Source organism: Ranitomeya imitator, chromosome 1, assembly GCF_032444005.1.
Source record: "Ranitomeya imitator isolate aRanImi1 chromosome 1, aRanImi1.pri, whole genome shotgun sequence".
Classification (NCBI taxonomy): Eukaryota; Metazoa; Chordata; class Amphibia; order Anura; family Dendrobatidae; genus Ranitomeya; species Ranitomeya imitator.
Window position 1 is genome coordinate 46,648,329 of NC_091282.1, and position 13,883 is coordinate 46,662,211.

At 46.2% G+C, this 13,883-nt stretch overlaps 1 protein-coding gene across 3 annotated transcripts in view; it reads right to left on the reverse strand.

Annotated features, from left to right (window-relative positions):
* The window catches only part of WDR7 (WD repeat domain 7), a 418,087-nt gene extending 406,905 nt beyond the window's left edge, over positions 1-11,182 (reverse strand). For 2 of the 3 annotated variants that reach the window (XM_069746038.1, XM_069746036.1), the window contains exon 1: positions 11,024-11,155. The gene's annotated coding sequence lies outside the window, so the exon portion shown is untranslated. Of the gene's footprint in view, positions 1-11,023 lie in introns of all 3 variants that reach the window. The other variant, XM_069746037.1, reaches the window with a different exon arrangement.
* Positions 11,183-13,883: the final 2,701 nt, after the last annotated feature.

Here is a 13,883-nt window from a genome sequence, read left to right on the forward strand (position 1 = left end):
CACCGGCCGGGACGGCGCCTGCAATAGCCGCCTGAGGACACTTCAACCACATCGCTTCATTGAGCTAAGTACAACGCTCCTAACTTTAACACTGTTACGCTCAAATGAGCTAAGTGCAACGTCTCTACAGTGCGACTATTACCTACAAGTTGCGGATTTCTTTTATTCTAACTTCCTCCCCGGGGCTTACCATAAGTCAGGTACTCGATCCCTACTATATATCGGAGGCACCGCTCGTAAGACCATATATATACGCACTATCTATATGAGGCTGTTTACTGCCCGGGGTTTTAGTTATTACTCGTATGATTTTATTTACATATTTATTGTAACATTGCCATTGTTTTCCCTACTCTAGTCCCGGCACATCGATTATTTCAGTCCTGTTACACGTACCCTAGACGAATTCACTATTATCTTTCTACCCGAAAGTCCCTGCATACTGGCCACTCCAGTTTTGGTTTATGCGCCCTAGACGGATCCATTACTGTTTTTCCACCTTGAAGGTAACTACCAATCGTGTTTGTGTACTATAGTTTCTCTATAAGGTCAAGCGCAGGTACATATACTGTTATATACAGTTTTGTGTCTTGTATTTTTTCCCCCCTTCTCCTCGGTGTGGTGAGGAGCAGTACCAGCAGCTACCTTTTTCCATCTCACAAGCGCCGCTAGTGTATACATTACTGTACTTTTTGTTTATAATAATAGTAATTTTGACCAGGGGTGCCCAAAATTTTACATTACACTGTACGTTTGTGGTGTAACGTTTAAAAATGTGGAAAAGTTTACGGGATAGGAACAATTTTTCAAACCACTGCACATTACATTACTGATCCTAATTTACATCCAGTATTATACTCCAGAGCTGCACTCACTATTCTGCTGGTGCAGTCACTGTGTACATACATTACATTACTGATCCTGAGTTACATCCTGTATTATACCCCAGAGCTGCACTCACTATTCTGCTGGTGCAGTCACTGTGTACATACATTACATTACTGATCCTGAGTTACATCCTGTATTATACCCCAGAGCTGCACTCACTATTCTGCTGGTGCCGTCACTGTATACATACATTACATTACTGATCCGGAGTTACATCCTGTATTATACCCCAGAGCTGCACTCACTATTCTGCTGGTGCAGTCACTGTGTACATACATTACATTACTGATCCTGAGTTACATCCTGTATTATACTCCAGAGCTGCACTCACTATTCTGCTGGTGCAGTCACTGTGTACATACATTACATTACTGATCCTGAGTTACATCCTGTATTATACCCCAGAGCTGCACTCACTATTCTGCTGGTGCAGTCACTGTGTACATACATTACATTACTGATCCTGAGTTACATCCTGTATTATACCCCAGAGCTGCACTCGCTATTCTGCTGGTGCAGTCACTGTGTACATACATTACATTACTGATCCTGAGTTACATCCTGTATTATACCCCAGAGCTGCACTCACTATTCTGCTGGTGCAGTCACTGTGTACATACATTACATTACTGATCCTGAGTTACATCCTGTATTATACTCCAGAGCTGCACTCACTATTCTGCTGGTGCAGTCACTGTGTACATACATTACATTACTGATCCTGAGTTACATCCTGTATTATACCCCAGAGCTGCACTCACTATTCTGCTGGTGCAGTCACTGTGTACATACATTACATTACTGATCCTGAGTTACATCCTGTATAATACCCCAGAGCTGCACTCACTATTCTGCTGGTGCCGTCACTGTATACATAAATTACATTACTGATCCTGAGTTACATCCTGTATTATACCCCAGAGCTGCACTCACTATTCTGCTGGTGCCGTCACTGTATACATACATTACATTACTGATCCTGAGTTACATCCTGTATTATACCCCAGAGCTGCACTCACTATTCTGCTGGTGCAGTCACTGTGTACATACATTACATTACTGATCCTGAGTTACATCCTGTATTATACCCCAGAGCTGCACTCACTATTCTGCTGGTGCAGTCACTGTGTACATACATTACATTACTGATCCTGAGTTACATCCTATATTATACCCCAGAGCTGCACTCACTATTCTGCTGCTGCGGTTTCTGGATACAGACATGATGTACACTACTCACAAAAAGTTAGGGATATTTGGCTTTCAGGCTAAATGAATGGAAAATGTAAAAAGTTGACCCTACAGTGATGTTTTATCATGGCAGTCGATCATTAAGTAGAAGCAGTAACGGCGATTTCCTCATCTGATACAATTTATTGAAAAGCCATCAGCAATGCTGGGTATACCACCAAAAAATGTTGCTGTGTCAATGATATGTCCTGTGGCCTCCGGCATCAAGTACAGCTGGACAACGGCATCGCTGCTTTTCACAAGTGGAGTTGTTGATTTCTGAGACATGGCGTCCCATTCTTCTTGGAGGGCGGCCCTCAGGTCATTGAGGTTCGGGGGTACAGAGTTACGAGCCTCTACACGGGGACTCAGCTGTTCCCATAGGTTTTCTATGGGACTCGGGTCTGGAGAAATTGCAGCCGCTCCTTGTGAGGTCACCCAGTCTCCAGCAGCCTTTCCCTAATGATGCGACCTCGATGAGATGGAGCATTGTCTTCCATGAAGATGAAATTAGACCTGTGTTGTTGGTGCAGAGACCCAATGTCTGGATTAGTGATGTTATTCACATAGTAAGGGCTTGTTACTGTACCATTCACTAAGTGTAGGGAAGTTCTGAATGACTAGACATCTCTCAACGCCACCACCAGCACCAATGGCTCGGCTGGTGACAACAGTGGCTGATGCATGGCGCTCTACTTGACGTCTCCAACATCGATGGTGGCCATCATTTCTGCTCAGCGTGAATCCACTTTCATCAGTGAACAGCACTGAGGTCCACTGGTCCCTCGTCCAGCGTTGATGCTCTCTGGCCCACGATGGTGGACTCAGGTACCCTCGCAGGTCGTCTAGCACGTAGACCACGCTGATGTAAACAGTTTCTATGGTCTGATGAGACACTTAGGCGCCTCTCACCTCCCTTACGTGCGCCTGGAGTTATGTCGCATTCATCATCCGCTTCCGCAGGACATTGTTCACAGCGAAGCGGTCATCAGCGTGGGATGTGGCCCAAGGACGTCCACTCCTCTGATACCTGACATTTTTGCTGCGTTTTTGCACTCACAAATTGCTTTGAATGAATGAAAAATGCTGCAAATACACTGAAAAAAGCGACATGCTGCAGTTTGCAAAAACGCCGCTGTTTTCTAAATCAGTCAGGGAAAAAAAAAAATATGTGTGCATGAGATTTCAGAAATCTCGTGAATTTGGCTGGTAGTGTAAAACGCAGCTTAAAATTTGCATTAAAAAAAAAAAAAAAAAAAAACACACCATGTTAACATAACCAAGGTGTTGTCTTGGTCTCATGATGAGGACCGTTTGATACCAATTCGAATTAATTAAACCTTGAAATGTATTGACTGATTCATGGATCAGACACCTGTTGTGAATTTGGCCATTAAACTCCTTGTCAGAAAACAGCAAATTGTGCAAAAAGCACCGTAACATTGAACATTTGGACCGATGCATCCAAAAGAAGGGCTGTGGAGACGGAATAAAATAGACCCCTGAAATATATAATAAATTGGGTTCAGTGGTTCAGGGCAGGATGTGCTGTAAATGGTTTCATAGTAATTTTGGAACGTTATGAAATGTCCTAGAAATGTCTGTTCTGTTACTGATCTAAGGATCTCGGCTTTTCGCTGAGATGAATCTGTGCTGCACTTTCTGCACATGCTCAGTAGTGACCAGTGAAGGGGAGTTGAGAGAGTTAGAGAAATGGACGAGTCGGAGGTTTGACTGTCCAAAAGTTAAGAGAAGGTCACAGTAAAGTTCACCTGAAAAGGTTAGAGGGCATTATAGGTTCTTCCTGAAATTTCACCCAAAAGCCAAATATCACTACCGTTTTGTGAGCAGTGTATAAAGTGATGTTACTCAGACCAACCGATCACCTTTACACCCTATAGGACAATTAAATAGGGCTGCTGGTTTTCCTTTAATGATCACTAATCAATTAATCAATCACTAATTGCAACTAATCAGATTGTTGTCAGTGAATGAAAAGTCTTGTTTCCAGTAACCTGCACTCAGATGTGGATACAATGTATCCAATCCACTCTGTGGACTACAGACTGATACTTTGTAGTAAACTGTCAGCCAAGAATAGAGATCAGATCAGTGCAGATCTCACTACAATTGTATCCACTTCTCAGCTGTGGCGGGGTTACACCAGGAGGCACAAATTGATTTATTCGGCGCTGTTCACACATTGTTTTTTTTTTTTTTTTTTGCTTTAGTGGCCCAAAATAGGCCAATTTAACTTAACAAAAATGGAGCAGAATCTGATTCCTGCTTTTTTTTGCACTTACCCTTTGTTTCCTATGGGTGAAAAAAAATGATGCAAATACACTGAAAAACACTGAAAGAAGTGACCCGCTGCAATTTGCAAAAAAAGGCACCGGCTTTCCAAATCAGTCAGGAAAATAAAAGCAACGTGTGCGCATGATGCTTCTGAAATCTCATCCACTTTGCTGGTACTGTGAAACGCAGCTTAAAATTTGCATTTAAAAAAAAAAACGCAGCAAAACATAACGAGTGAACATCGCCTTAGGCCAAATTCCTTTCGGGAATGAAGTTGGTTTCTTATTACAAAATGTTTTTTTTTTTTAATTATTATTTATTTAATTTTTTACAGGTTTAATAACAATCAAAAATAATCACAATAATAAAAATACAATGCGGTGCACGGGCATATATACATCTAAAAATCAGCTAGAGAAAAAAAAAAATTGGCACAAAACTGGGCACCAAATTCTGTTACATTGTAATAGAAACATTCAGCTCCCGCAGAGCGAGACGGCAAAGTCTGAATCGCCATCACTTGACTTGTTAGAGGAGCGGGACGGCGCTGGAAACCGGGGCAAGACCGGTGACTATCATTTCACCTACACTGCATACACCTTTATTAGACCGGTTTAATAACGGGCGCGCATCTTTAGAGAGAACGGATCATGTGTGAACAAGGACAGATGGAAGGGTAGAAATATTATTGTTCTTATTCATAGTGAGAGTTGCGACCCTGCAGCGTCACAAACGGCAGCGGAGACTCTGCTCGCTGGAATAGGAGACAAAGAATTGGACATTGATGTCGTCGTGGGACCACCAGCGACCCATGATGGGACCCCCAGCGATAATGAGGTTAGCCCCTCTTCTATACATAGAAGAAACCTTAATATTTTGGGAATACCCTTATAAAACATTGATAGCAACTAACAATGGTCGCTTGCCCACTTTGATGCCAGGTTAATGCCAGGAACTGATCTCTATCAATGTTTGGGCACGGTTACATCAGTGGCCCAAAGTAATTTAACCCTTTAAAAAACCACCAGCTCCTTAGTGACATTTATGAAAAATTGGCGGTCTGCTCACTTTGATGAGTAAAATCCATTTTGGGCCAGGTTGGAATGACCCGCCTTAGATGTGAAGAGTCCCCATCGGTGTAAGGCCGGGATCACACATGCGAGATAAACGTCCGTGTCTCACATGTGAAATCCAAGCTCTGGCGCCGGCACTCCGGAGCGGAGCGTGCGGCCGCATAGCAACACATGGAGCCGCACGCTCCGCTCTGGAGTGCCGGCGCCAGAGCTTGGATTTCACATGCGAGACACGGACGTTTATCTCGCATGTGTGATCCCAGCCTAATGGTGGTGTGAGGTTAGTGGTCCAAAGTCATTTAACCCTTTAAAAACACCGATTACTCATTGAAATCTATGACAATTGACTGTCTGCCCACTTTGATGCCAGCTCTGAAGCCTAGAAACCATTTGGGCCAGGTTGTAGAATCCTGCGCTTGATGCGGGACATCCCTATCTGTCTAACAGCCATGTAAGATCAATGGCCCAACGTCATTTAACCCTTGTGGTGACCACTGGGATGCCCATTTTTGTGGCTTCGTTTAATAGTCTGGGCACCGCTTTGGATTTTATTATTGTGATTATTTCTGATTGTTATTAAACCTGTAAAAAAAACACAACAACAAACAAATCTCTGCAAAGAAGAAACAGATGAAGAATAAAGGCGTCGGTGATGTCAGGATTGTTCTCATTCCTTGACAGCAAACGCTCGGTGGGCGACGGAAACGAGAAATTTGGGGAATCTTTTCTCTGTATGCATCAATTAAGTATTAAGGACATAAAGCTGGAGACAACCCCTTACAATGACACACGTGACAGTTTTCTGCGGGCAGCGTCTCCTCTGCAGTCGTAGTTTTGCATTATGGCCATTCATGTGCGTGTGCGTCTCAATATCAGCGGTGGAAGTCATCAGTTCACTGAGGAGTGGATTGTAAGCGGCGGGCGAACGCTGGAGATCTGCGCTTATCACAAACCAAAACACTCAAACACAACCGCCAGCAATGTTTTAGTAAAAACAAAAGCAGACGCCGAGTGCAGCGGAGAATTCCTCCAGAACAGCTCAGCCTGGACTCCACTGACCAGGGATGGTACTCAAAGGAAAAGGGCGTCCTAAGGGTCAGCTTTTCCCCCCATGACTGGGAAATTTGCAGCATAATCTCGACGCCTCCAATATATTTGCTTACAAACCATTTAATCAACGCATCCTTCAAATACCGATTCGACCTAATTTGTACAATCTCTGCTTTGGATCATTCTCGTTGACATCTTAAAACCTGCACATCCCCAATACATCCCCAGCTGAAGATCTGCTACAATTACATCCAGAAGACACAAAAAGAGCACAGCGAGGTCAAAAATACTCTGTTGTAAAGAAGTCACAGTAAATTAGCAAGGGCTATTCAAAAAATGAAAAAAATCCAGGGTATTTAGTTAATACTTTTTTTGAAAAAAAAAATGTATATTAAGCTGCTCCACCAATGGCCAAGGTATACCCATAATAGAGCAGTCCTATCTAATGTATATAATCCCTATCTGATGTATTTAAAAACCTGATCATCTGTATAGTACCTGTATGAGCAGGGTTCAGAGAGAAAATATCCATGTTGGACATGCAGGATGGAACAGCTTTAGTGCGAGTGGACATGCAGGATGGAACAGCCACTCGCACTAAAGCTGTTCCATCCTGCATGTCCAACATGGATATTTTCTCTCTGAACCCCGCTTATACAGGTACTATACAGATGATCAGGTTTTTAATACATCCGATAGGGATTATATACATTAGATAGGACTGCTCTATTATGGGTATACCTTGGCGATTACTATTACTTCTTTACGGCAGAGTATTTTTGACCTCACTGTGCTCTTTTTGTGTCTTCAGGTTTCTTGGTGGTGTGAACAGGTTTCTACAGACTTGTTCACTGTGCGAGTAGCCCATGTGTTTTTGGTTCTACAATTACATCCAGTCTGGATAAATCCGGAGCAGTAACTCGTGACGCTCCAAAAATTCTGCGTGCAACCTTTCCTGCTCTGGCTATAAGACCATCTTGACACAGGAGTTTCTGATGTGGGTTTTCTTACAATTTCTGGGTCAAAATCCACACTAAAAAGGCTTCAAATCTATATGCAACGAGCTTCCAATTCATTTGAAGAGGAAAACGGGCCTCAAATTACTTGAGCGATAGAAAAAGCACGATGACAATTTTTTGGCTTGTTTTTGCACATGTAAAAATGCATTAAAAACTGCAGAAAACGCAATTTATTATATTAGCTAACCATAGTCTATCTTCAGCAGCAACAGTCTTTGTTTTCACTTCCAATCCATCTCATCTTCCTGGACCCTTGATAAAGTCTGCTGAGGCGAAACCGGGTTTACGTGCAATTGACGTTTCATCTGACGGGCTGGTGTTTAATTGTTTGTCCTGTAAGTGTAACATTAATGTATCAAGGAGCCACGCGGAGTATTCCTTTCTGTCTTGTCTACAGCCAATATGGCCTCCTTATTATCCAAGGCTATGAAGGATAAGGCCGCCCCAATGTTTTGGAGAAGGATCCTTGTAACCAAGCACAGGAGACTCTGTAGAAGTGTACTGGAGACAGGCGTGTGGTGGAGGAAGGAAGTATTATTTGCAGACGAAAACGAAGGAAGGACGAAGATGTCCAAAGTATCACAAGTGGGGGGGTGAAAACAAACCTCGCTTTACTACCCTGCCCCGGTCCGCCCCTGATCCCGCTGTCTGTTACTGTCTGATGCGCTGACGGCATGTCAAGGGTGCCGCAGTCAATAACTGAGCTCACCGACAGGCTGCAGTGTTGCCAAGATGTCGTCAGCGCTGCGGACAATAATAGTCACTGGAAGCAGTGGAGAAGGCTCAACGCTGGACCAAGGGACGGGGGGAGTAAAAGACAGTTTGTTGTTTTGCTTGTCTCTTTTTTTATATATGAAACTGCAGCCGGGGACAGGGGTTTTGCAAAACTGGAAAACCCCTTTATTCTATATGTTTTTGATGATGAGCATTAATGCTGCGTAGGAAGCGGCTAAAAGAAGGGACCTGAACGTTCTCCACAAGGTTTCTGCTTTGAAGTTGTTCTACACAAGTCAAAGGGGCATCTCTGTCCCCACTGGGGTCACAATCTACATTCTCCAGCAGTATGCCTATGGAATGGGGGACGAAACAGGAGAACCAGGAGGAAACCCACCTAACACGGGGCAAACATACAAACTCCTTGCAGATCTTGTACTTGGTGGGGTTTAAACCTAGCGCTGCAAAAGAAAGGTGGCTCAGTGGCTAGCACCGTACTGTGGCTCAGTGGCTAGCACCGTACTGTGGCTCAGTGGCTAGCACCGTACTGTGGCTCAGTGGCTAGCACCGTACTGTGGCTCAGTGGCTAGCACCGTACTGTGGCTCAGTGGCTAGCACCGTACTGTGGCTCAGTGGCTAGCACCGTACTGTGGCTCAGTGGCTAGCACCGTACTGTGGCTCAGTGGCTAGCACCGTACTGTGGCTCAGTGGCTAGCACCGTACTGTGGCTCAGTGGCTAGCACCGTACTGTGGCTCAGTGGCTAGCACCGTACTGTGGCTCAGTGGCTAGCACCGTACTGTGGCTCAGTGGCTAGCACCGTACTGTGGCTCAGTGGCTAGCACCGTACTGTGGCTCAGTGGTTATCACCGTACTGTGGCTCAGTGGCTAGCACCGTACTGTGGCTCAGTGGCTAGCACCGTACTGTGGCTCAGTGGCTAGCACCGTACTGTGGCTCAGTGGCTAGCACCGTACTGTGGCTCAGTGGCTAGCACCGTACTGTGGCTCAGTGGCTAGCACCGTACTGTGGCTCAGTGGCTAGCACCGTACTGTGGCTCAGTGGTTAGCACCGTACTGTGGCTCAGTGGTTAGCACCGTACTGTGGCTCAGTGGTTAGCACCGTACTGTGGCTCAGTGGCTAGCACCGTACTGTGGCTCAGTGGCTAGCACCGTACTGTGGCTCAGTGGTTAGCACCGTACTGTGGCTCAGTGGTTAGCACCGTACTGTGGCTCAGTGGTTAGCACCGTACTGTGGCTCAGTGGTTAGCACCGTACTGTGGCTCAGTGGTTAGCACCGTACTGTGGCTCAGTGGTTAGCACCGTACTGAGGCTCAGTGGTTAGCACCGTACTGTGGCTCAGTGGCTAGCACCGTACTGTGGCTCAGTGGTTAGCACTGTTGCTTTGCAGTTCTGCGTCCTGAGTTCAAATCCCACCAGGGACAATATCTGCGAGGAGTTTGTACGTTGCGTGGGTTCCCTCGAGGTCCTCCGGTTTCCTCCCACACTTCAAAGACATACTGTTAGGGAATTTACAGGGAGCCCCAATGGGGATGGTGATAATAATGTACAACGTTATGGAATATGATAGCGCTATATGAGTAAAGCATAATAAATGGAAAAGTTATGAAAAAAATTACACTTTGGAAGAGAAAAAAAAAATGCCGGCATCTCCTGAACAATCTTCCTCTTAGAAAACTTGGCCTATAAAACGCACATAAACGGAGCACACTATTACCACCAATGGCACCAAGACTACAAGTTATCACGGCGTCACTTGGTTTGTCGGTAGTGGGGGCTTGTTCTGAGCTAAATTAAATGTTTTATCCTCTGAAAAATTCAATATATGGTAGTTTTGTGCATAAACATTTTTTTGTGTGTATGGGAAGTTTTTTTTTTTAGTTTATCCAAAAACAGTCCCAAAAACAAACAAACAAACAAAAAAAAAAAACACATTACTGTGATTACATCCTAAATACTTAAAAAAAAAAGCGCGTTCTCTCAAAACCCAGGTAACCCCGGCAGGAGACATAATGCACCTGCGACTGAAGAAGAGAACGTTTATGGAATCAATTCTGCAAAAAAAAACAAAGAACGGACGCAAAACACACACGGACGGACAGACAGACGTGTGATCGGCACTGATACACTGTAACAAACACTAGGCTGAGGAATGTCTAAATTATTATATATATATATATATATATATATATATATATATCACCAGCATATTCGGTGGCGCTGTACAACATCGTCAGCACATCTGTCCCTGATCAGAGGAGATCTCTCCCAATCTATATAATCCCAAACGTTCATAGTATCCCCAAGCAAGCGATGAGGGGAGAACACCCACCCTAGACGTCACCCTACGGCGGATACGACCCCCCAACGCTTACCGCTCAGCCAATGGCAGCGAGCGCTTGTCTGCGATATCGTAGGGCAGCCTGAAGGGAAACAATAATGTCCCTATTCACTGACAGCAAGCAGAGAGCTGGAAAACTGCAACAGATCGGTCACACAAATAACGCTTTTTTTTCGATACTGCTGAAGAACTACAAGTTCCAGCACGACATGACAGAAAATGGTTACATTGGGATGCTGGGAGTTGTAGTTCTGCGCAGAGCTGAGCTAGGGGCAATAATATGACATGACCGATATCACAGTAAGTAATCCATCGTATATCTGCGTCCAGAGGCGCGGCCGCACATACTACATGTAATACGGTACTAGAGAATGAGGTGCCCGGCACAGTCACTCACCTGCTGCCCTCCTCTCCCCTAAATACGGAGCTCTCGCCTCCGGCTGCACCTCAGCGACCCCCCCACTTTCCCAATACACCAGCTGACTGTTTCTATGGAGATCGGTTATCCCGCTTTACGACTGACGTCGCAAACACCAGCAGATGGATCCGCAGTCACATGCTCATACTTCCGGTCAGACTGTTAACTAAGTAAGATATAAAGTTTTGTTGAAAAAAAAAAATCAGGAAGTTCTAAAAGATACGCAGCTATTGGTTGGAGTATGGTCGCTGGAATACTACGTCAGACATGAGGGGACAGACGCCATCTTTAGTACTGGCATCAGAATAATATATGTTGTGAGTAAAAATAACGATCATTAAAGGGGTTGTCCATAATTACAAGTGTATAAGTGGAGTCATCATGCAGTGTAAGGGTGGTCACTGTGGAGACTATTGTGTGTATCCTCATGTATGTAAGTGGGGGGGGGGGGCACTGAGGACATCATACACTGTGTGGGCCTCATGTATTGCTGGGGGGCACAGTGTGGAGTATCGTGTGTCTCCTAATGTATGCAGGGGCATAATACACTGTGAGGGCATCATAACGTATGTGGGGGGCATCATACTAGAACTAGGGGCATGACACACTTTGGGGGAGAACACACTGTGTTGGCCATTATACCATGTGGGTGGGGGCCACTGTGGGACTATTATATTATGTGGTAGGTGACACTGGAACCATTGCACTCTGTTGGTGGGGGCCATTGTAGGACACTCTGGAACTGTAATAGTGTGTGGGAGGGGGTCACTGTAGGACCATTATAGTCTGTGGGAGGGGGCCACTGTGTGACAATTATAGTCTGTGGGAGGGGGTCACTGTATGACAATTATAGTCTGTGGGAGGGGGCCACTGTGGGACAATTATAGTCTGTGGGAGGGGGTCACTGTATGACAATTATAGTCTGTGGGAGGGGGCCACTGTGGGACAATTATAGTCTGTGGGAGGGGGTCACTGTATGACAATTATAGTCTGTGGGAGGGGGCCACTGTGGGACAATTATACCCTGTGGGGGGGAGCCGTTTTGGGGCCATTATAGTGTGTGAAAGGGGGCCATTGTGGGGCAATTATACCGTGTGGGAGGGAGCAACTTTGGGGCCATTATAATGTGTGGGAAAGGGCCAATGCGGGACAAATTATACCGTGTGGGAGGGAGCAACTTTGGGGCCATTATAGTGTGTGGGAAAGGGCCAAAGCGGGACAAATTATACCGTGTGGGAGGGGGCCAGTGTGGGACAAATTATACCGTGTGGGAGGGAGCAACTTTGGGGCCATTATAGTGTGTGGGAAGGGGCCAATGTGGGACCATAAAAGTGTGTGGGAGGGGGCCACTGTGGGACAAATTATACCGTGTGGGAGGGGGCCAGTGTGGGACAAATTATACCGTGTGGGAGGGAGCAACTTTGGGGCCATTATAGTGTGTGGGAAAGGGCCAATGCGGGACAAATTATACCGTGTGGGAGGGGGCCAGTGTGGGACAAATTATACCGTGTGGGAGGGAGCAACTTTGGGGCCATTATAGTGTGTGGGAAGGGGCCAATGTGGGACCATAAAAGTGTGTGGGAGGGGGCCACTGTGGGACAAATTATTCCGTGTGGGAGGGAGCCACTTTGGGACCATCATAGTGTGTGGGAGGGGGCCACTGTGTGACAATTATAGTCTGTGGGAGGGGGCCACTGTGGGACAATTATACCCTGTGGGGGGGAGCCGTTTTGGGGCCATTATAGTGTGTGAAAGGGGGCCATTGTGGGGCAATTATACCGTGTGGGAGGGAGCAACTTTGGGGCCATTATAATGTGTGGGAAAGGGCCAATGCGGGACAAATTATACCGTGTGGGAGGGGGCCAGTGTGGGACAAATTATACCGTGTGGGAGGGAGCAACTTTGGGGCCATTATAGTGTGTGGGAAAGGGCCAATGCGGGACAAATTATACCGTGTGGGAGGGGGCCAGTGTGGGACAAATTATACCGTGTGGGAGGGAGCAACTTTGGGGCCATTATAGTGTGTGGGAAGGGGCCAATGTGGGACCATAAAAGTGTGTGGGAGGGGGCCACTGTGGGACAAATTATACTGTGTGGGAGGGGGCCAGTGTGGGACAAATTATACCGTGTGGGAGGGAGCAACTTTGGGGCCATTATAGTGTGTGGGAAAGGGCCAATGCGGGACAAATTATACCGTGTGGGAGGGGGCCAGTGTGGGCCAAATTATACCGTGTGGGAGGGAGCAACTTTGGGGCCATTATAGTGTGTGGGAAGGGGCCAATGTGGGACCATAAAAGTGTGTGGGAGGGGGCCACTGTCGGACAAATTATTCCGTGTGGGAGGGAGCCACTTTGGGACCATTATAGTGTGTGGGAGGGGGCCACTGTGGGACCATAATGTGTGTGGGAAGGGGCCAATGCGGGAAAAATTATACCGTATGGGAGGGGGCCACTGTGGGAAAAATTATACCTTGTGGGAAGGGGCCAATGCGGGAAAAATTATACCTTGTCGGAGGGGGCCACTGTGGGACAAATGATACCGTGTGGGAGGGGGCCACTGTGGGAAAAATTATACCGTGTGGGAGGGGGCCAATGCGGGAAAAATTATACCGTGTGGGAGGGGGCCACTGTGGGACAAATTATACCATGTGGGAGGGGGCCATTATAGTGTGGGAGGGGCTACTGTGGGAGGGGGCCACTTTGGGACAATTATATCATGTGGGAGCCACCTTGGGGCCATTGTACCGAGTGGGAGGGTGCCACTCGAACCATGTGGGACCATTATGTGCATGGGCGCACAATAAGGACTGGAGGAGGTTCAGGGTTCCAATATCTGCCGC